Source organism: Homalodisca vitripennis, chromosome 8, assembly GCF_021130785.1.
Source record: "Homalodisca vitripennis isolate AUS2020 chromosome 8, UT_GWSS_2.1, whole genome shotgun sequence".
In the NCBI taxonomy this organism is placed as follows: domain Eukaryota; kingdom Metazoa; phylum Arthropoda; class Insecta; order Hemiptera; family Cicadellidae; genus Homalodisca; species Homalodisca vitripennis.
The window spans coordinates 82051174-82074039 of NC_060214.1; positions in this window are offsets into that span (position 1 = coordinate 82051174).

Genomic DNA, 22866 nt, shown 5'->3' on the forward strand with positions numbered 1-22866 from the left:
TATGTTTAATCCTAGTTAAAATAAATGGCAAAGTATTAATAGAATGGTAGAGGCTCCAACTTAGCCCAATTTTTGCAACTGCGCTCACAAGAATCCTAACTACGCTGAAAGATTATATTTCCTCTGTTAATTCACATAATCTGAACAGCCTCGTGGACACAATTCCAGTCTGTCTGCCGCTCGCAGCGCGGAACAGGACACAAAGATCAGCAGTTAGTCCAAAGAGAAGTTGGTATCTTTCTTATATAGATACATTATATATAAGCAGATATATTATCTTTCACCGTAGCAGTTTTACAAGCCTTTATGAAATCAGCAGGCTGGTGGATGGTGTCTTTATCAGTGACTCTACTGTTTATAGTATTTTTCATTTCGATGAATAAATACGTTATCTACAATGATCAATTATATATCAACACAACTACTCAGGTGAAACAGACACCACAGGTGATACATGTAACACAGTCTCACCTAGAAGTTTCAACGTCGAAAGGAAGAAATCGGGAATGCGTGTAAAAGTGTTGAATGCGAGTGCGGAATAACATCAATAGATAATATAGGGTAATAATTAATCTTTTTTATATGTATATTTCATTTACCAAAGTGTACTTGTACTTAACGTCATAACGTCATATTATAAAAAGTTGATCAAGAGATCAAATAATTGTTTGCTATTGAAATACATAGTTTACATATTTGTATTATTTATAAACATTTTTTATTTGGAAAAGTAACTCATTTATTTCAATTCTGTAAAATCTGTGTAAATGTTTAGATATTTAAAAAGAAAGATTTCCCACTTTTAGTTCCTGAAAAAATAAAATGAAACAGAAAAGAATTTGATACGATTTTTATCTATTTTGTGCTAAAATCAATTAAAAATAGCTCGTAATACAGAATCCATTATCAACATTTGTAATGCTTTTAATTTGAATTTGTATGAGCCAAATATGTATTTTTTTATCTTTGTTAGTTTAAATAAACACAAACAATTGGATTTTGCTATAATAAGTGCTGGTTTATTTGAATTGGTTGTATTGCCGATTTAACTTATCAATTAAATATTTTCACAATAGTGCTAAATTAAAATATGTTTTAGTTCGCAGCCAAATATTACTTGGTGAACCTCCATTCAGACTTTGCATGGTAGAATCTAACTACAACCTTACAATGTTCATGAAAAATTGTATGTCCATCGATTATTTACCTTGAGATTATATTTGGACATCCAGATAGACAGACAGAACTATACCTTCTCCAGCTCCTTGTGAAATAGCCACGGACTAAAGCTCAGCTATAAGGTTTAGTTTATAGAAATTTTCAATTTACCTTAAAATTGCTTCAACTTCAAAGTAGACGTGATCTAATTACTGGTAGATTGTTTTTAAACCACTTTTCAGAACTACAACTAATAAATCTTTCTAAGAATATAAAATATTCTTTATTGGTTGGACTTTAAGTTAAATACAAAATGAAACGTAAAACTGTCTCCTAGTGATGTAATATTATTTACAAATGTTCATTCAAAATACGTTTTAGATGAGAACTTTAATATTTAACAGATCTACCTGGAGAAGTGAAATCAACGTGTCTACATAATGTATTCTAAAGGCAGAAGGACAAGACAAAGTGGTTACTTTGACAAACGGCTTCCCGGTCCGGAACGTGGATCACGTTTGAATTCTACCTGCAACTTACGGCGAATTCGTAAAAAATAAACATGTGATATGTATAGTACTGAAAGGCATTTGTCACTAAAATTATATTTTTATTATTTATAGTAATATATAATTTTATAATGTGTAATATAAAAATTAATAGGAAAATGTGTGCGTAAGCGCGTAACTCAACAACGCCTGGACCAATTTGACCTATTCCTTTTGTAAAATGTTCATTGAAATCCATGGGAGGTTTTTATGGAGCAAACTATAAGAAATTATCTAGAATATTTTGAAATTCAGATAAAATTTAGTTTTAACGTTTCATAATCCAAATTGAACTGGCACTAAACAGCTGTTTACACCTTTAGTTTTATGTTGACAAATTGGGTGAAACATCTGTTTACATTTACATTTGATTAAATATTATGTAAACAGTGCTTCATCAGTAGTACAATGCAGACAGTAAATAAAAAGTTAATATCAAAATTTTACTCCAGATCGCGCCAATGACAAATTTAAATCACCTATTTCATTTTAAATATTATTTAAACACTGCTATGTAACCAACCTTAATGAACAAATTTATGAATGTTTTCACATAAGTGACTTTAAACTGGTGGGCTTCCTTGAAATTGTGATATGGCATTTTAACAGTGGCTTCTGGAAATACAGAGAAATGAACACTAAAATGCCTCAACGATTTATTTTTTTTTCTGGCTACAATAAAAAAAGCAAGACTGATATAACGCAAAACTTTAATAACGATTATTTAGGAATGGTGCTTAACCTTAATACGGATTTCCTCCTTATACCGAAAGTACTTAGAAAGTAGGTATTACTTCTCCTAGGCCGAAGTAGGTCCTATGTATGTATATTTTTTCATCAGGACAAAAAAATAAAGAACAATGTCCCTGGAAATACTTTAAACTGAAGATAGATTACAGAAGCCGATAGTGGACGATTTTGATCAAAGTAGATTACCGAGAAATGCATAATCGAACGTATCTAGAATTTGACCGAGGAAATATTACAAGCTGAAATGTGACTTAGTAAGTGAATCTAAACGACGTAATGTAGGCACTTTTTAACCAAAGTAGGCTTCTCAGTCCTACGTAAGTATATAAAGTATATATTTTTTCTTCGTCAGGACAAGACAAACTCTAAATATCGTAGACCAGAAATTTTTGAAAAGGACTGGAAAAAGATGCTTTTTGACCAAAGCAGGTTTTCGAGACATCTGTAATGTGTTTTCTTGATCAGGATAATACGGCAGACTCAGGTGTGACGTACATATATATATATATATATATATATATATATATATATATATATATATCCCGGCGGAGCAAGTACTTTTTGAGATTCAATGTTTATTGAAATTAAATAAGGCTATTGCCATTTATACAATTTAATGTAAATAAAAGTCGTTTGACAAGTATTTGGTCTTCCGATCATATGTTAGTTTGCTTATTTAAAACGCATACGTGACAGATACGGCCAAATACAAAATAATTGAATCGGAAAAAGTAAGCGCTCTGTGGTGTAATGGTAGCACATTCACCCGGCAAGTAAGAGATCCGGGTTCGACTCCCGGCGGAGCAAGTACTTTTTGCGATTCAATGTTTATTGAAATTAAATAAGGCTATTGCCATTTATAATATTTAATGTATATATATATATATATATATATATATATACATATATAATTAGAACCAGGAATGCTGCTACATGTACAAAACATCATATAAGAATTAAGTTAAACTCTGATAATGCCAAAAATAATTACTTCAAGCCGAAGAAGTCTAGCGACATCAACGGAATGTCAGTGTGGCTGATCAAGCGTTGCATCAAGCACATCTTGATACCACTTACTAAATTGATACATATGTCCTTCGCCCAAGGCGTTTTCCCTTCAACTTTGAAGACAATAATAGTGGTTCCGATCTGTAAAAAGGATGTTCCTTGCATCGCAAGTAATAACCGTCCTGTTTCCATTCTTCCAGTAATGAGCAAAATTTTCGAAAATTTTTTGCATTACAAAGTTTGAAGGTTTTCTTTAACTTTTTGAAATTCTTAACCCTAAGCAGTACGGATTCAGGAAAAACAAATCGACGATTGATGCTGTAACTAAACTCATTGACTGTATTGTTGATGGCTTGGAGAGGCAAGAACAAGTACTCAGCATATGTCTCGACCTTTCAAAGGCCTTTGACTGTGTGCATCATGGGACACTGTTGCATCAGTTATGGACACATGGTGTCCGAGGTCAGCCGCATAAATGGCTTTCGTCATACCTCAGTGGCAGAGAGCAGTGTGTGCAGATCGCGAACACCCTGTTAGGCAAAGTAAAAATGCAGTACGGGTTTCCCCAGGGTTCAATTTTGGGGCCTATAATTTTTTTTCATTTACGTCAACAGATTGGAGAGTGATTCAAAATAGATATTGATTCAATATGCGGACTTTCTTCATCAGATCAAATACGAAACAAGATCTTTAGATCAAAGCTTTTACTGAATTAAACGCATGCATCGAGCATTTTTCAAAGATAAATCTAAAAACTAACTATGCCAAAACTAACGTAATAAAATTTTGTCTCCATCAACAAGAAGACGAATACAGACCAATTGTGATGGCGGATGAAGCCGAATACACCAAGTACATTCTGGGGATGTACCTGGACCGGGGACTGACCTGGAACGATCAAATCGACAGAGTATGCTCAAAGTTTGCCTCAGGCATTTATGTCTTACGCAATCTAGCAAAATTCAGCTCATTTTAGAAACTGAAACAGCCTTTTTTGGCATAGTATATCCACATTTGACCTACGGTTTGAGACTATGGGGCAGCTGTTCTAAATACAAATTTGACAGAGTATTTAGAACACAAAAGAAAGCTGTTCGAATAATTTCGAAATTAAAACCCAAACAGTCGTGTAAAATTGCCATCAGGGAGCTTGGATTTCTAACCTTACCCAGCCTCTATATTATCGACGTCACAATGTACTGCCGATTCAAATGTGAACTGGTTCAGGACAGGGACGTCCATCAGTACGAAACCAGAGGCAGGAACAACTTCAGAAATGAACAGCATAGAACGGCTATGTTCGAACACTTGCCATCTCAAATGGGTGTCAAGTTAATCAATAAGCTCCCTGGAGATCTCAAACGAATCAATGATCCCAAATAATTCAAATCTTGATTAAAACACTTTGTGTTGTCAAAGACATTTTACTCCGTTGATGAGTTTACGATGGGCCGCTGGGATGAAAATTAGCATTATATTATTATTTTTTATTTATCCTTTTCTGATATCCAAAACATGAAAAATGCAATATATTGTTAGGTTTACATATTGGTATTTGGAATTGACTGTGCATATGATAAGATAGGTTTTAGTTTATAGATTTTTTAAATCAATATATTGAATGACGCTTGCAATGCAATTTTGTTAATTGTTTTACTGAAATAAAGAATTATTATTATTATTTATACTATTTACTAAAAAATTTAATAATATCTACTTGATGTAACACTATGCCTACTTACGGTTTGACCTATGCATAAGACTCCATCAAATTACATCATAAGTGTTTTTACTACATAATATAAGGACTTCGGTTTTGAAAATTGCGTGCGAAGCAGCGGGTAACAGCTAGTTAGATATAAATATATTTAGTTATGTTAAATGTGTAGCAACTAAAATCGGATTATATTTCTTCTATAAAGAGTCACTGTGCAGAATTATTAACTAAATAAATATGTTTTGCGTAAAAAGTATCAATCATTGTTGTTTTAGTTTAAGTATTACTTTTTATATATAGTGGTTATTAGTGAGGACCTAGATATATAGATTATATTAAGTATAAACCTTTTAGTTTATTTCTTCTAAACTGCTTATAATACTCTACTAAACACAATAAGTCAATTAGGACTTTACTCCTTTTAGGTTTAGGTTACGTTTAGGTAGTCTAATACTCATTTTAGGTTATTGGGCTATTCTCCAGCATTTATTGGCAACTAGTGCCGTTACAATCATGGTTTGGGGTCTGGGAATATTGGAATTTTGATCCTGAAACAATATGATTTTAACATAATTATAAATTTTTATTAATCTTTGTTAATCTTTTTTAAAACCTATAGAAATAGAATTACTTATTTAACTGTTACAGTATTATATTCTTTACACTTATTGGCTGAAGCACTAGAATAAAAAATAGTATTAAACTCATCATACATAGTAACAAATACATTGTTAATATAAAAAAAATACCTGCATATTAATTGTTAATGCAATTTTACTTTCGATGAATAAATGTACTACAATATTTCAGTACACTGTATTATATAAACAATAAAAATAATCTTGTAAAAAATAATTAATATTGAAGAAAAAAATGCGATAGATGACTTTTATTACTTAGAGTATTCAAAGAAGGTGATTTCTTAACTAGCAAGTTACTGGAGTGACCAGATTTAGGATATAATTGTAAAAAAAAAGAATTTCTAAAGGTCTCAAACATTATAAATATACCCGTATTATTGATGTTGGCTAATTTTAACAAGGTCCAACGATTGAGTGCACTACGATGACGATCTCAAATCACGGTGGAGCAACCGAGCATTCCACACACGACGCTGCAATAGTAGGAAGGGTTGAATCAAAGCTCCAGTTCACTTTACTCTAACGTGCAGCATCTGAAATCTGATGTTCGTGTCTGAAGGGACCAAAAAACTGTTGGCGACGAAGAACGAAGAAGCTAAAAACGATATTTCGTAGCTTGGTATCTCGGATGTCAAAACGAGACGGGGGGTTTCGTTTTGAGATTCTTCGTTCTTCATCGCCAACAGCTTTTTGGTCCCTTCAAACACGAACATGAGTTTTGATTTCAGGATTCAAGTCTGCAGTAACATCAGGTTATTTCAGATGCTATACGGAAGAGGATGGTGAACTGGAGCTAGACTAAGCATTCGCGTTGATTTAAACCTGGACACAATTGCTGCGTCTTGTGTGGAATAAACCTTTGTGTTTTACACCATTTGTTTAGAAGTTTCCTTTCTAAAATATTAATATGACATATGACGAGTGTAATAATAGAATTGTTAATAAATAAACTCTCACACCTATCTCAAATTTTACCTATTTTGCAAACCCCATAGTTGGAAAACCATAAACGTGCCAACGTTATAAGCTTTTAAATATGATCATAATAAGTAGTTTTAGTTTAACTTCAAATATTTTAAAATTATATATCTGCAAATTTGTCCATTAGTTACCATTAAAGGTGCTCTGTACAATGTATCTTATAATTTTATGTTTCATGTTAGTAAATTTATGTTTATATCAAGAGAATGGAATTTTAACCACCCTTACTTCTAAAATGAATCAAGGGGTAAACTCCATGTCTCATATACTCGAGTGTTATTTTAATATAATCATTTATGATTATAGATTGAATAACATAATTTAGCTAATAACTACTAGATAATTTGAACACTTATTGATTTCATGAGTGCTTTAATTTTAAATTCTTCACGGTACATTTTATGAAAAAGAATTCTTAGAAATAAAATTTATATTAATGAAAACTGCATTTAAATTTACATATATCTGAATCGAGAAGTGTGAAAACTAGGGTAATTCTATTTCTTTTGTACATTATGTTTAAGATAATTTTGTCTGAAAATGTGCAATGGAATGCAGGTAGAGGTCAAACGTGCTCCACATTCCTTTCTTCTAGGAAGCGGTGTGTCAAATTAACATCTTTTCCTTATGATTTTAGAATAACTTTTGATGTCAGCTCGTGTTCCTTTGATCTTTGTAGACCCCCAAGATACTGATACAAAAATGTAGCTCCATATCTATATGGAAAATGTTTCTGTTTATAAATATTTAAACACAATCACTCTAGATAATAGACATTGTTGTTCTACATTTATGTTTCTACGTATGTCTGTCCACACTATATCTGACTAAGAAAACTATTATATACACAGAAAATGTATTTCTATTTTAGAAAGATTAAGTTTAATGGTGGTGAATTTCAGTCCATGGGATTTTGTCTGGATGGTAGCAAATGTTTTTACATAAGCCTTATGGCGAAGACAGTAGCAGGAAAATATATTTTTGATTAAACTGTAAATAATAATATTACATTTTACTATGTAAAATATCAATATATGCCACAAAAGGTGTGGAAAAATTTAGTATACCATATAAAACTCAGTTCCGATTATCAAGTGTTTCTAATAAAATGTTGTTGGTGTATATCAGCACAAGAAATTATCTTTTAAAATTCATACAAAAATTAATAATAATGTAAAACCACACTATCCTCTAGGAGATCAAGTTTCATTTGTTATTATTACATATAACTTACCTTCTAGTAATCAAAACAAATGGAATGCTTGAACGCTTGAGAAGACAGACAGCGAGGAATAACACAGTTTGTGTTGAGGCAATCATGGAATATGGCACTGTGTGAATGACACCAATCGTATCATAACTGGCAAAATTTAACAAGGTCTTCTGATACAGGGAATTACTAACATTAAATGATTATTTAAAATGGGTAAAAGAAAACTCTTATGTAATTATATTAACGCTTATCTCAGTTGTAGTCTTTATTTGTAACCATCGATACGATATTTTCCTTATATAATTTCTCACTATCTTGAAGATTTCACCTAATTATATTATTTAAAAAATGTAGTTCAGACACAACGGAGAGTAGCACTCCGAGTGTGCAGTGCATACAGGACTGTTTCTACGTGAGCAGCTCTCGTGATATCTAGACCGGTGCCTATCAAGCTCCAGGTAGAAAAAAACGATAGCGAAGCAGACAGGAGTTCTGCAGGAAGAAGAGCATTACATTAGACAGTGGCAGGAAGCGTGGTCACAAGACACTGGAAAGGCAGCATGGACAAAGAGACTAATCCCTGACATTAGACCTTGGATCAGCAGAACTCATGGATAGTGCAGTTATTATCTAACCCAGTAACTGAGCGGACACGGGTGCTTTGGCTACTATTTGCTCTGAGCGACACAGATGCCTGTGCGTACTGCGGAGAGTGCGACACTACTCTTCATACTGTGTTTGCATTTCCACGGTGGAGATACCAGCGGAAAGGAGTCGAGGAGAATCTGGGAAGAGCTCTTGCAGTGGAGAGTATGGTGGCACTGATGGTGGAGAGCGAAGACAACTGGCGCACAGTAGCTTACTACCTGGGAGTGGTAATGAGAAGAAAAGAAGAAATGAAAGGAACGTAAATGTAAATTTAAGAGCTGACATAAGAAGAGGCCTAAGACAAAGAAGGTAAGCAAATGACTGTCCTCTCACCTTGAAGAAATACTGAAAGGTGGTACCAAGATGAAGAGGAGTAGAATTATAGAGCGAGGTTTTTTATTGGAATTACCACAGACCCACATTGTGCGGACCCAATGGGATTTTTCCCCCCTCTCGAAAAAAAAGAAAGAAGTATATTATGAAAGAGTTTTTTTTAACTTTTTTGCCGATGTTAGCTGTATTATTTAATTTTACAAAGAAATCTTTTATCTATTGAATTCTCTTACACTTTAACTGTGGCTTTTCAGATTAGAAATACATCTGATCACATAATTCTGATTTAATGTACTTTAAAATGTCTAATGTTAACTTTAAGAGTACATTTGTTTGGTAAAAAACAGGTCCATAACAAAACACGTGTGTGTTGTTTAGGAAATATATTATTCCCAATCCACTAGCTGACATAATATACAGGCTGTTTGGTTGCGACAGTTAACTCACCAAGTTAGGATCAGTTTTGTTTCTTTACGTTATATTATACTGATTATTATTATTAAGAATATTATTTAAAATTATCGAAATAGAGTGTAGTGGTTACAGTGTATATTTTAATTTAAAACTTTATTGATTACACTGCATGTTTAATTTTCAGGTATATCTTTAGGAAAATATTAACATTTATCCATATGACAAACTTAAGGTTAATATAAAATTGATTATATTATTTCCCCTATTTTAAATTTAATAATACTTATTTTCTCAAAAATAAGTAGGAACAAGTTTTATTTTCAGAATAGCGTACTCGTCAGAGCTAAATAATATTCTATACAACAGTGAAAACACTTAAAATAATTTTATAAGTTAACTAAAAAAAATCATATGATTTTTCCAACCTAATTACGGCTTACCTGTTGTCTTCTCCCAGGAATTCACGGTTGTGGTAATAGTTTTGACATTCGGATACTATTTGAAGTAAGCCATTTACAAAAATGTATAATTAAAAAAGAAGAATAAATATGTTAAAGAAAACCCCATGAAATAATCTATTTGTTTTAAACTTATACTTTAAAAAATTATCCCAACTTAAACTCTATCCAACTGGATTTGTTTCTCTAGAAATAATGTATTTCTCTGTATTATTGATTAAATATTAGGAAGTTGGTTATTTTTGTAGAACATTTTATAATAATTAACTTAACCTTAATATTTCTTTATACATGTAATTATTCCAAAATGATTCTTTTATTTTTATACCACAGAAGTGTTTTATTTAAGTTCCCATGTTGGAGTTTAAAAATCTATTGGTTACTACTATTGTATGTCGTAAAAATAATACAAAAATTACGTAGTTTTTTTAATACTAATTTATCCAGTAAACTTAGAGAGAGATTTGCTTAATAGATATAACATGGTAGTTATTTTATTTATAGGATATTTGGCACATTAGGTTATAAATATTCTCTTAAAGCTAAAACCCATAACTTAAGCATATATCTTTTAATCTTAACGAACTCTCATTTTATATTATCCTAAATAAACATTAAAGTATTTTATTTTACTGTCGTACAAAAACATTGAATTTATATTAAACAAAATGCAAAGTTACAGTAACATTTAGAATGTAATGTTCAAGTGTTATTTCTATAGATAGAATAAAATTACATATTCTAATAGGAAACTATGAGATTCAAGAAACGGCATATTAATATAAAGTGACTCAAATAAAATTGGTATTATCTTAAAATATCATACGCAATATCCAAGTAAAATATTACAGTTACAGTTTAAACATAAATTCTACCACAAAAAAATCTAATTTCTAATACTAAGTCTGTATTTTATTAGTTCTAATCTGTAATATATTTGTTATGACTTATTTCTTCCGTAAATCAACGTACAAAGCATACTCTGCCCGTAACTCTGGCTTTAAAACAAATGTTCATCAAAATAAATAACGTTTAATTCATTGTGTTATATGTAGGAATAAATCTTAAAAGTTGATAATTTTGTTTATAGTAGGATATGTGATGCAGCTCTAAAGAAATAAACTGTATACCTAGTAAAAAAATGTATTTGTGTAAGTTATTTTAGAACTTTTATCCTTACCAAGAAACTAACTAATAAAAGACACCAAATAATTTCCAAAATTACCTGGCAGAAAGACTGATAAACTATATTTATCTGAAAACTTCGCACGTAAGTAAAAGATATATTTCATAAAACAAAATCATACATAAATAGTAATATCTGTTACTTAAGGCAATTAAAAAGAAAATTCTATGATAGGAATGTAAATGTAAATTGAAAATATTATCGCCACTATTTTTTCAAATTCAACATAACTGTGAACGAATACATTGGGTTGTGGATAGAACTTAGTTAATTAAACGTTACATTCTAATGCTATATAGCAAAATATAGCAACATTATTCACAAAAAAATCTAAATATTTTTTATAGCATACATTAAACATTTAATCTGTTTTAAATACTTGAAAACAACTTTTATTTCTGGTTTTTCTTATGCAACAATTTATGTAGCGAATTTCATGAATGGACACCTTCATTGAATTCCTTCTGAAATTACACCCTTCGATGAGTTTAAAATTTGTTTTCATGTTACATATTAGTGTACATAAAAACATGTCACTGACAAAACATAATAACATCATTTTGCAAAAGCAGTTACACGCTAGGAAGAGATACTGTTTTGAAATAAAATGACTCCGTGAAATAGTTTTTCATTTAAGAATTGAAAATTACAATTTCATTTTTGAAGTTTAATTTGTTAAATAGGTAAATAACAAAGTTATTGTAATTTAAATATATAAATCGTGTTGAACTATTATAAATAAACATTCATGTTATCACACATCTATTCATTTTCTGGGCACTTTTTTGAAAATTTTTTATTCTGAATAACGTTTGTTAAAATTTTATCATAAATTTTAATTTTTTTCTTGATTAAATAAAACAGTTATTGTTACATAAAAGTGAAAAAATATATATATTTTAACTTGACGCTGGTTTTCTGAAACTACTTAACTTACCTTTCTGGGATCTGTTTTATTCTAGTATCAGGTAAAAAACCAAAATAAACTATTGGTATGCTTCTTATTCTGCATTACCTGAATTTCAAAACAACTTGTTTTAAAAGGTGAGCTGAATCCAAGCACATTTTTTTGTAGACATAATTTGCTACCAAAACATTTACGGACCATATTATATATAAGTATATAATTTCCCAAAGTTTATGTATACTTTCATCAATCATCATGTTCACATACTATTAAAAAAATATTATTTCCCTAAACACGCGGAGTATTTTTATAAATTATAAAAAACCAAATATTTTCTTTGGATTTTATTGTTGTGACATCCTGAGATATATTATCGCCTCTAACAATAACGCGGATACAACTCGGCTGATTACTAAATATATACCTTAGAAATTAAATATAATTTCACTTTTCGAAATGCGTAGTAAAGTTATCTAAGGCTAACTGAATTTTAATACTATTATTTCACAACTGACTGCAACTCCCTCCGATAGTTTGAGCCACCTGTAAGGTAATCTATACATTTATGATTGTTATAATTATTGGATATACTATATACTCGTATATGATACATTTAGGTTTACATAGTTTATATTTTTATTATTATTATTTCCCCGACTGAATCTTTTATTTTGTATAACTATTGCATTAGGAGTTGCTTAATATAGTTGTTAGGTACCTTTTATCAGTTAAGTTGATGTACTAAATTACTTACATACAATTAGAGTGATTACTCTTTATTTATTTTGCAACAAATATAAACGTTTGGAAGAAATACGTAGGGTATGAATATGGTCTAAAAAAAGGAATAAAGGGCCCCCAAATAGGTCGATTTTGGTTTAGACAAATTATCTAAGCCCTTTTGCTTTTTTAATTTAGGTGAATAACAGCGCATTGTAATATCCCGTCTTACAATAAACATGGAATTTATATAAATGTTGTGTAAATTGTATTATTTCACACATATTATAAAATATATTTTGGTAATAATCTTCATACGTACAAAATGTTTATGTTATACTTCTGTTACAATATAAATTTCATTAGGGAATGTTACAATTGTAACAGATAGCACTATCCACATATCCTCTAACTAAGACTCATGTTATAGTGGCCCTTATATTAATAAGAATAACTTGTATTAACTAAAATCATACAAATAAGAGCACGTAAAAGAATATAAATTGTGCCAAATTAGGGGTTGTTATAATATATTTCAGTTGAAAGATAGGTTACAAAATGACAGCCTAATGTAAAACATTTTACTAAATAGTTGAAATAAGTGCAAAGAATAAACTTCCCAATTTAATTAAAAATAGTTGAAATTTATTCTATACCACAAACCAAAGTACTGTACCTAAATCAAACATAAATTAAAGAGCATAAACTTAATTCTATTAATTAACTCCCTAACTACCTTGAATATTTAGGAAAATAAAGGTTGAAAACTTGTTTCGCCACGAATCACTGTCATTAAAACTCAACGAAAATACTTTTGTTAATTAGGCTGCTGCATAAATAACATTGTAAAAATAGCTAAAATATTGAAGATTTTTATAAACAAATCCAAAGTTTTATTAAAAACATTCTTATGATAAACCTTCTTGTAATACTACGTTTACATACTGTAGCTGTGTGTTCTTAGATTTTCTCGTATCAAAATGTATTAATGATAAGATAAAAGTAATCAGTTTCAATATTTAATGGACGTTATTTAGTATTCCCGTTGGACCAAAGTCAACTAGTTAAATTACCTATATTCAGGTCATACTGGAAGAATTTCATACTACTCAACAATATCAAAAGTATAATTTGTTAATTTTTTAATGTAAACTGTGTTTATACTCTACTACGTATTAGGTTGTGATCAGTGTTTGACAGGTATACCAACAGGTAAAAATTCACCATAGAAACAGTATTCTGGAAACAAATGGACAAGACGAAGAGGTTACTTTGGCAAACGGTTTCTGAAGTCCGGAACTAGTAGCATGTAAGACCTCTAACTGTATTACATGGCCCAATTCTAAACCAAAGAACATGTATAAGTTACCATAGTGCACGATTAAAACTTGTAAAAACTTGTAAAATTTCATTTTAAAATTTGGGATTATATTAAACTCATTCAGTTAATTTAATTATAGGAAATTTATGAACCCGCGTTTGATTTCTGATGGAATGATTTACACAGTGTAATTATTAAGACAGTAAGTAATTACGACCTTCAAAGATGAATTAATTATCTTTTTACGTGCAGCACTTACTCAGGACTGAGATCTTGTTTTCTATGTAGTATTAAATATAAAGAGTAGATTACATTTTGTTAACCTCTTTAGAATAGCCTCCAATAATAAGTACTAATAACGTCAAAATATATACAGCGTATTTTGGATAAGTAGGCCTTATCTGAAATCTATTTAGGCCATTGGGCATTTCACCATGTATTGGCATCCGCCCCTTATTTTATTTTACTTCCTGGAGTCTTAAAATCAAAGAAATATATAGTAAATAAATTTTCGCTTGAATAATTTCTAAATATATATAGACACATCATTTTTGGGTGCGAACATGTATGTTTTAAAATTATTATTGAAGTTGCCAAAAAAATTTTTACTTTAGCCCATTTTAGAAGATAAGTACGAAAACAGTAAAAACTATGCAAATTATGTTTTAAATTGAATTTATTCCTAATTTTTAAATATAAGTCAAGTTTTTATTCCTTTTCTTGTGTTATTACTAATAATTCCGCCAATATTCAGTATAAAAGTTTTTTGATAAAATATTGAGGTAATAGTGACCACTCATAAAAAGGCTTAAAAGGGGTATAAAGTATTAACGGTTACTCAGAATAATTATGCTCGGAAATGCGGTGATATTTTTAAGAATTTCTTATCATACATCTTGTACGGTCTTTGAGGAAGAGCCGTAACCGCGGTATAGCCGAAATAAAAACGACTGGTGATGTACCTTGGGGGAGTCTCGTAGAACGGGGTCATCGAGGTCCTCGGCCAGGGCAGCGGGGAGTCCAGGATAACCAGAAGTGTTGTGTAGATCTTGTAGATGGAGAGCGGTGGACAACAAGGGGAATGATTCACTCCGAGAGGGTAAATAAAGTAACTATATTGACTTGAAATACATAAAACCAAAATAGAGCTGTATAAACGTGAAAACTGTTCATGTATTGGGGTGGAATGCGGGCAGCAGCGTGTGTCCAGTACGCCGCCTGCGGAGAGAATAATTGAGCCGCGTCTTCTTATCTTGAAGGGGTTGGAGAAGGGGCTGCGAGTCTGTGACGTCATCTCGGGCCAGTAACAACACCAGCCGTTAATTAAGAAATAAGTACTGAACATTCCCCCCACCCAAAAAAGGACATTTTTTGACCCAAGTAAAAGAAAAAATAAAGCGTTATGATTGAAGAAAATTTACCATTCGTCATGAAACATACCTGAGTCAATTTATTATTAATTAAGAGCTAAATATGAATAGAAAATGGAGTTATATGTACACTAAGGAGATTATTACTAAACATTAGGTAAAACAACCAACTTATTTACAGGACGGGTTACAATACCTGACGGGGTTTTCACTTGGACCACACGAACAATGTTGTCAGAGCTAGGTAACACTTTGATAATCCTACCTAGGGGCCAAGTTAGAGGATCACTATTGCTAGAGTACATTAATACTAGGTCATTTTCCTTTACATTTGTAGTTTGTTCAGTCCATTTTGGGCGTTGGATTTGCGAGTGGAGGTAGTCTTTCTTCCAGCTCTTCCAGAAGTGTTGAGTGGCGCGAGACACTTGTTGCCAACGAGATAGAAGATTGAGTGGCTCGGAAGTGATGTCCTCTTCTGGACGTGACAGCAGAAGATCTCCAGTGAGGAAATGGCCTGGAGTCAAGTAGTTGAAGTCTTTGTCAGGTGATGATGGAAGTGCGCAGAGCGGCCTGGAGTTCAGAACAGCTTCAATGCGGCATAAGCATGTCGAGAATTCTTCTGAAGTGAAGTGGTGGTTTTGTATTATTCTCTTCAGATGATGCTTGGTAGACTTCACTGCAGCTTCCCAGAGACCACCAAAGTTCAGAGCACAGGGTGGATTGAAGTTCCAATGGATTTCGTTCTTGGCTAAGTGGTCTGAGATCAGTGGCGTGGAGTTCTTGAGTAGAGAATAAACTTCTTGAAGCTGACGAGCAGCACCAATGAAGTTGCGGCCTTGATCAGAATATATGTTGCGGCATAAACCTCTTCTAGCAATAAAACGGTCGATTTCGGCTAGACAAGATTCAGTATTGGAGAGAGTGGACTAGTTCTAGATGAACAGCCTTGACTGTCATGCATACAAAAAGAGCAATGTAGCATTTAGACAATTTTGCGTTTCTTCTAGTACTTTCTTTAACAAGAAAGGGACCAGCAAAATCCAATCCAACGTTGGTGAAGCATCGCGTTTGCTTGAAGCGAGAGGGGGGCAAGTCTGCCATTAGGGGTTGTGTGGGTTTTGCTTTCATTCTAAAGCAAGTGAGACATCGAAAAATGCGTTTTCGGATGAGATTTCTTGCACCAGGAATCCAGTAACGGCGTTGAATAAGAGATTGATCTATTTTGGGACTACCATGAAGAGTACAGGTGATAGTGATCACAAAATAGAGTTGCGAAGTGACTTTGAGAAGGAATCAAAACAGGGTGCTTCGAAGACTCAGGCAAGGGAGAAAACTTCAGTCTACCCCATGAGGGTATCAGATGCTAAAAATGGTGTGAGTTTTCTTAGCGAAGGAGAGCATGGCTTTCCTTGATTGAATGCTTTTATTTCTGGAGAATAGTGTTGCTTTTGAACGAGTTTTACACAATGAGCAAGGGCTTCGGTTCGTTCATTTACAGATAAAGGACCAAAACGTTTAGCAGACTGTCTGGATCGGATGTTATGAATGAATCTTAGTACATAACTCATTGCATTTTGTAGTTTAGTGAGTGAAGAAAATCGATTTATCCACTGGTACAGATCGTTTGGTGGTATAACGTTAGTTGTTAGTGTATTGCTAAATGGTGTCTTCTTGATCTCAATTACTTCAGAGGAGCTTTTTCCAGGTGATACAGGCCAAGAGGAAATTTCATTTAGTAGAAAAGAGGGGCCATGCCACCAAAGCGGGTGATCAAGTGAGCCAGAGGGCATCAGACCTCTAGTGCCACAATCTGCGGGATTGCTGTCTCCTGAAATGTGACGCCAAACATCAATAGTCGTGTTTTCCGTGACTTTACAAACACGGTTTGAAACGAAAGTTTCTAGAAGGTGCGGAGGTGTTCTTATCCAACCAAGAACATTCATTGAGTCTGTGAATAAAAAGATATCTGATATCTGTAGTTTGGTGATAAGCTTCTGGTTAGCTTTGACCAGTTGGGAGAGGAGCAACGCTGCGCATAATTCCAAGCGGGGTATCGTTAGTGGTTTGAGTGGAGCAACTTTGGTTTTAGAATGCAATAGGCTACATCCGGTAGTTTTGTTTTCACATTCGACCCTTAGATACAATACAGAGCACATGCCTTTCTGAGAAGAGTCTGAAAAACCTATGAGTTGGACGGATATGTACCTACTGAGGATATAGCGAGGGATATTTATTTGTGACATAAGTGGAAGTTCTTTGACAAATTTATCCCAAACAATGTGTAGATGTTTTGGGAGTGGATCGTCCCAGTCTAGTTTTCCAACCCATATTTGCGGAAGCAAGTGTTTTAGTGTGAAGATAACTGGACTGATGAAACCGTTGACATCATACACTCGGGCAACTTGAGATAAGACATTTCGTTTGGTCGGAGTTTTATTTACAGGGGCAATAGCGTAGTGAAAACAATCCGTGGAAGGGTCCCATTCAAGTCCTAGTACTTTGATGGAGTGAATGGATCCAAGGGGATATGGTCTTTCTCTGTGGTCAGAAGGGATGGTGTTGAGAACGTAAACACTTGAACTAGACCATTTGTGAAGTTCGAAACCACCAAATACGCAGAGTTGATTGAGATCATCAAACAATTGAAGGGCTGCGTGTTCCGAAGAGGCACCACAGACGATGTCATCGATGTAGCAGGACGAGTTTAGCACTTCTGCAGCATTGGGGTAGTTAGGACCTTCGTCGAGAACTAGTTGCTTCAAAGTTCGAAGGGCGATGAAAGGGCTTGATGAGAGACCAAAAGTTAATCGTTGAAGTTCCCATTCTTGGACAGGGCCAGAAGGGTCAGAACGCCAAAACAAATGTTGGTATTTGCGGTCAGAAGGAGCAACTTTTATGGCTCGATACATCTGTTTTATATCGCATGTCAGAGCGATGGGGTGCAATCGAAACATAGAGATAACAGTTCCGATGTCGGCTTGGAGCTTGGGTCCAGTCAACAGCAATTTATTAAGAGACTGATTCGTGTCACTTACTTCAGAGGCGTTAAAGACAACTCGAAGAGGTGAAGATGAAGATGATTCTTTTACAACACCGTGATGTGTGAGGATATATGGAGAGGGCTGAGGGGCGAGACACATGTGACCTAGGTCAACATAGTTTTGTAAATTGTCTGAATAATGAGCGAGATTTCCCGGCTTTCTTTCAAGCCGTCTTTCCTGTTGGAGATACTTGCGAAGAGCTATTTCTCGTGTGGAGCCTAGGTCAGAGGGGACGCCATTTTTGAAGGGTAATAAGGCTACATATCGTCCGGTTTCGTCTCTAGAGATGGTTGATTGATAATGATCTTCACAGAACTGATCAGCGGGACTGAGGGGTTTTGGAAAATTGATTTCTTCCATTTCCCAGAATTGCTCAAGGAGTCGATCAGTGCTTAGAGACGATGAAACAAAGAGAGAGTTTCGTTGGTGAGAAGGTGATTCCATGGGGACATCACCCATGAGAACCCAACCAAATATTGTGTGCAGCGCGGTAGGCTGCCCTTTGATGATGGAAAGTTCATTGGTAAGAATGTCTGTGAAAGCTTGAGCTCCAATGAGAATGTCAACTTTAGCAGGATGATTAAAGTCAGTGTCTGCTAGATTCAAAGAATTGAATCTCTGCCTTAGAGATTCTGAAAACGGGGCTGTAGGAAGATTAGATGCTATCTTAGAAATGATAACTGCATCCAACTGTAGTTGGACTTCGCTGTTGTATCGAGAGGCTATGTTGCAAGTAACGAGGCCTTTTGTGTTTATGCCACATTGATGACCAATGCCTGAAATGTTAACATTACACCTTTTGATAAGTAGTCGTAAAGTCTGAGCTAATGATTGAGTGACAAAGTTGATTTGACTACCTCCGTCAATGACAGCTCTGCACGTTTGCCAATGACCTAAATCGTCTTGACTGAGTACTTGAACGGTGCCTAACAAAGCAACATTTCTTGTGTTAGTTCGCTGAGACTGTTTGAACGGGTGCGGTTGTCTGAGGTGTAGGCGCGGCGGCGGAAGCGCCGACTACTGAGGGGGGTGACGCAGGTGTAGAGATGTGAGAGTGAGGTGCGTCTGAGTGGACGGGCGGCGGAGTGGAGACCCGCTTGTCATGGAGTAGAGAGTGATGTTTCTTACTTATACAAAATCTACAACTCGCATTTGAAGTACACGCAGACACATGGTGTGACCCAAGACATGAAAAACATCGTTTAAATGAGCGCACAGAATTATAACGTTCATGTAAGGGCAAAGCAATAAACTGGTCACAGCGGTAAAGTTGATGGTTATTTTTACACATAGGACACTGAGAGGCAGGGCGACCAGGCGACGAGTTAGTCTTCTCTGAATGTGAAGCACCGTGTTGAGCTGAGAACAACGCCTTGCGGGGAAGGGGTGCGGGTGGTCTTGACGTAACTACACTAACTTTGTGTGTTTCTTTGGTGAGTTCATAGACGGTACACTGAGCGCGAAGAAACTCCATAAGGTCTTCCAATATAGGAAACTGTTTGGATTTCACTTCTAGTTCAAACGCTTTTCTAGTATTATTGTCTAAGAGGCGTAAAGCTAGTTGAAAGAGCATAAAACCAGACAAGTCACTGATATTTAGACTTTTCAATGCTTGAACATTTATGTAAAATTTTCTACGATCTGTCTTGGGCTACTTAGAATAGGGGTCTTTACAGGTTGTTGATCAAGTATTTTATTAAGATAAAAACTAGATAGGAGGCGTGGATTAGTGTAGCGTTCCACTAGAGTGTCATAGGCTAGAGTGAACTTAGCTGGATCAAAGGGTATGGCTTCAACAATGCACAGAGCAGGGCCTTCCAGTAAGCTTTTTATATAACTAAACTTTCAATAGGGGCCATGGAGGTATTGTGGATTAAATTATCATACAGAGATCTGAAGGAATTAAACTGCTCTAACTATCCACCAAACTTACTTATATCTATTTGCGGAAGCTTAGGTTTTACAAGTGAGGCTTGTGAGAGATCTACATCGACAGTTTTAGTCTTAGTAGCTACAATAACATCATACTGTAGGTGGCTTTACATTTATAGTACATGGTATCAAACTGCTTGAAGGCGCAACTAGTATCTACAGTGTCCTTGGAGTCATCTAATTCAAGATTAAGATTATCCATCTGTTCTGAAAGGGCTTCAAAGTCTGAGTACAAAGACTTTAAATTTGAATACCTAGCGACAAAATCATTAGTTTCACCTGGAAGTTCCTTGATTAAATCAAAACACAGCTGTAACTTTTGAAAATACCTTTCTCTCTTTTTCACACATTGTTCTAGTTTTTTAGTAGCCATATTTTCAAACACTAATTAAATACAAAATATGAAATACACCCTACAGAAGACAGAATCCTTATTTACTAAATTAACCTGCTTACAAACTAATTTAGTAAACCTTGACAAAAATAAAACAAGTAATCTTCAAACAAAACAGTGACACAGAAATAATATTAGATAGTGAGGGATTAAGAAAATAAGAATGATTCCCTCAGTGATAGAAAATTATTAGTTTTAAATAGAAACAGCTGACAGATAAGTTGCTCAAAATAGATAAGAGCGTCCGATCGGCGGACAGAAATACTCGATCAGCTGAGCGACAATCAGATAGCGGCCGATAAGCAGCGCAATCAATAAACATAACCTGCAGTTCTGTACCTGTCTGTCTGGCTCTATAGTTCAGTTCACGAAACTTAGCTTAAATGCTAATTTTTTTTTTAATGCTAATCAGGTTTGTTTCATGAGGCGGTTGAGCTTTGATTTGAACTCAAATTAAATGTTAAAACTTAGTAGACTGTTTTTTTCATGAAACTGAAGCGTTCGTATAGGACCAGCTGATCCGGCCCGGAGGACCAAATGTACGGTCTTTGAGGAAGAGCCGTAACCGCGGTATAGCCGAAATAAAAACGACTGGTGATGTACCTTGGGGGAGTCTCGTAGAAAGGGGTCGTCGAGGTCCTCGGCCAGGGCAGCGGGGAGTCCAGGATCACCAGAAGTCTTGTGTAGGTCTTGTAGATGGAGAGCGGTGGACAACAAGGGGAATGATTCACTCCGAGAGGGTAAATAAAGTAACTATATTGACTTGAAATACATAAAACCAAAATAGAGCTGTATAAACGTGAAAACTGTTCATGTATTGGGGTGGAATGCGGGCAGCAGCGTGTGTCCAGTACGCCGCCTGCGGAGAGAATAATTGAGCCGCGTCTTCTTATCTTGAAGGGGTTGGCGAAGGGGCTGCGAGTCGGTGACGTCATCTCAGGCCAGTAACAACACCAGTCGTTAATTAAGAAATAAGTACTGAACATATCTTTATACTAATTTTGCTTTCGGAATAATCGTTTAACAGCAACAAAATTTTATTATTTTACAAAGTTACCTACGATTTATCTATCAGGTCGAAGGAGATTTCAATTTTAGATAGTTTAAACCAACCATTAGAATGAACGTTGAACTTGAGACAGCAATATTCAAGGTAACAAACACTTGGCAGCGGAATGGATGCCCATGATTTACTGGAAATTCCATCACTAACTGGAAATTCCAAGATTTTGTGGAGAAAATAATGGTATACAGGTCTCTATTACTCCGGAACATAATTACTGACGTAATTGGGGCTACCTTTTAATAGATTATTCAATCACCAATATGAGGCTTTGATCCACTTCTACTGCTCTTTTTGGTGTAGATGAACTTCCTCTTCTTCCAAGGTTACAAGACTGAGATAGTTGCTGATATACCTGTTATGCTATCCAAACAAGGGGAATTCTATAACGACAAATTTATTCATTCTGAGAATCTTGTGACATGGAAATAATGAAAAGCCCCTTTGCGGCTTAATTAGAATCACCTTATATTTATTTACTAAGTGTACATAAAAAGTAGTTTATTTATAAAACGATAGTTGAAATTCTCCTTGTCTAATTTTCTTGTCACAGAACCTTACTATTAGATTTGGTCTTAATAACATCATTCCCTACATCGTCGAATGGATGGTTTAAACGATTTAGCAGAATTTATTCGGGGAATGTTGGTTCACCAACACCACATTTGTTATTGCTGATCATAAAGAACTATTATTCTTGTATGTAGTGTCTGGATCTATGTGAATGATTTGTATAACTCTTTCTCAACGCATTAATGCAAATATATTAAAATACCTGTAATTTAGCTAGAAAACTTTTAAACGCATTAAATTTGAAATAAAAAAATGTTTATTCAAAACTTTAGAATGAAGTTTGTAAATCGGTTTTCAGATACTACAAAAATATAATTTCTTTCAGAATAGACCATGATATCTAAGAAATCACACATTCTAACATAATTTAACCGTAAAACTGATATTTTTGTAGATTTGTTGCTATAGCTTAGTATATATAAGGAAATTAAATAATTTCAGGTAAAAATTTTTTTTTTTCATAACTAGGTATCTAACGTAAAATCTCGGT